General features: G+C 48.8%; 1 non-coding gene across 1 annotated transcript; it reads left to right on the top strand.

Moving 5' to 3' along the window:
* The first annotated feature begins 1,542 nt into the window (after nucleotides 1–1,542).
* Nucleotides 1,543–1,615, top strand: Trnar-ccu (transfer RNA arginine (anticodon CCU)). The gene has a single exon. It is a non-coding gene; the product is annotated as a tRNA-Arg (tRNA).
* The last annotated feature ends 779 nt before the right edge of the window (nucleotides 1,616–2,394 follow it).

The following is a 2,394-nucleotide window of genomic DNA, read 5'->3' as shown; positions in this document are numbered from 1 at the left end:
TCAGAGAGACAAGTACTGTCCAACGCACTGCGGCGACTGGATGATCGGCCACTTTCCGTGCAGGTGCTACTACAGCACCGTCCACATCTCTCGACGGCCCACAAGGCAGTGAAAGCACTCTTGTGTTTTTGAGAACGACGGGCTTGTGCGAACGCCTCTGACTTGTGGTGCAATCCCGCACGCTGTAGCGAATGCACTGCATCTCTTCTCTCTCTCTCTCTCTCTCTCTCTCTCTCTCTCTCTCTTTCCCTCTTCCCTCCTCCCTATTTCTCGTCTTTCTATCCCCCTTCCCCGATCGCCCGGTGTAGGGTAGCTAACCGGAAGTGTTTCTGGTTAACCTCCCTGCCTTCTCCTCTTTTCTGTTTTCCTTCCTTCTCGCTAACCCACCGGACGTTTCGTTATAAAACCAACCATCAAACTTATTGCAAACAGGAAAATTTCCGGAAAGAGAAACCGCTGCGCAAAGTGCATATTGTAGCATGTAACGTGCAAATAGAAAAATCTGCTCTAAAGAAGCCACAGAGTGTGACGTAAGAGATGTACGACATAACTGTGTACAGACAAAAAATGAAACAGGAAAATACACCACATTCGTAAATTACCGTTATTAATTTATATTCATTATTCTAAAATTTCTCAATAGCAATACAATTCTTGTGTCCTTTCGAAATTCAGTCGTTTCTTGGCCAATCTCACTGGGTGGGTGTGAGCCAGTAATTTCATCATCATCGTCAAGCTAGTGGAGAACTGTAATCATCGCGAGCCACAACACCTTGCAGGTGCTTTTCTCAGTAAGCTTTTCATTTTCCGTCCCTCCACTGACTGTCAGTCAACCCGATTCAAACTGCCCGCCAACCTCGTTTTGGCGCGAAACTCGCGAAACAACGCTCACGCCTGTTGATGTAGGAGTGCTACCCACCTTCGTTCAGCCACAGATGTCGTTGGTACTCTTCCGACAGTGCAATCATTTCTATCCCCTTGCATCTTCGCCGAATTGTCTCCGCGATTAGGCAGTCGTAAACTGTCGCGACGCTCGCAACAGCACGTTGCACACGCCAGCTTGCAAAGCAACAACGCGGCACCAACCGGGCGGCGCGCGCGCCTGGGCGCGCCACTTTCACGTCGGAGTTTCGAAATTATTTCAAAGGTGGCGCCACTTGGGCACTTCTTGCGCCAGTTGAGCTAAATGCGCCAAAGCAGGGAGGAGTGGCCGCCGGAAATTTAGGAAACTCTTGCGATGGAATTCGCCCAGAGCAGCCCAGAGGCTCGTCCGTGCGTCTTTGTTTTCAGTTGCACAAAAAGTATTGCTTCGGCCGCATTTGTCATCAACTTCAGCAAGTCACTCCGATCGGGTTTCTATGCCGAGCAGTGGCTTCGTGAAGCGCTGTCATGTTTAAGTGGTAAGTGCCGAAACGATTATAATATAATTTTTAATACAAACATAAACCTGATGGGGGGACGGAGTAGGCACAGGCAGAGTACAATTGATAACTCATTATGGCTTACGGTCTGGCTGGCATCTTAGTAGGAGACGGACCGTTCGCCATCGTGGCCTAACGGATAAGGCATCGGTCTCCTAAACCGGGGATTGCGGGTTCGAATCCCGCCGAGGGTACAGTGTCTTTGACGGATATATTTTGTTTAAAAGCCGTACGTGGCGTGTGTTTTTTGTTTCTGTTTGCAGTTCCTCAATAATAGCTTGCCCTTATCGAGCGCCTTACGGATTATCTCGCAATGGAACAACTTTTATATAGTAGGGGTGTTTGGGCCGTGGAATTTTGTACTCGAATCGGATTATTAGTGGGAACTGTGCTACGATTCTTGCTTTTTTTTTTCATTTGTAAACATAGAATATATTAAGTTCGAGCGCTGTTCGTTCGATGAAAATGAGGTGCATGAATATTGATGGGTGAGTGAGTTTAAATTCCTCTTGTTTTCAGGGGCGTAGCCAGAAATTTTTTTCGGGGGGGGGGGGGGGTCAACCATACTTCATGTATGTTCGTGCGTGCGTTTGTATGTGCGCTTGTATATATACGCAAGCAAAACTGAAAAATTTCGGGGGGGGGGGGGGGTTGAGCCCCCCAGCCCCCCCCCCCCCCTGGCTACGCCCCTGCTTGTTTTAATGTATTTGGCTAAAAAAGTATTACATTTACCGGTTGTGAAGCAGCTGCAGCCATGGGTGATGAGCACTCGGCTCGCTTGAGCGTGTACGCCGAGAAATTGGACGCCGATGCGAAACAGCGATACACGAACAAAGTGGCTCTCAGCGGTGGCGTTGACCAACTGATTCTGACGAGCAAGGAAGCCTCATTCGACATCGCACTCGTACCGAAGGTGGAACTTTCAGACATAAAGGAGTACTTGGCGCCATAGGTCGGCAAAAAGTGTGGAGCT

The sequence above is a fragment of the Rhipicephalus sanguineus genome, chromosome 8, assembly GCF_013339695.2.
Source record: "Rhipicephalus sanguineus isolate Rsan-2018 chromosome 8, BIME_Rsan_1.4, whole genome shotgun sequence".
Lineage (NCBI taxonomy): Eukaryota > Metazoa > Arthropoda > Arachnida > Ixodida > Ixodidae > Rhipicephalus > Rhipicephalus sanguineus.
The sequence above is the reverse complement of the archived record's forward strand: the minus strand, read 5'-3'. Positions and strand labels throughout refer to the sequence as shown.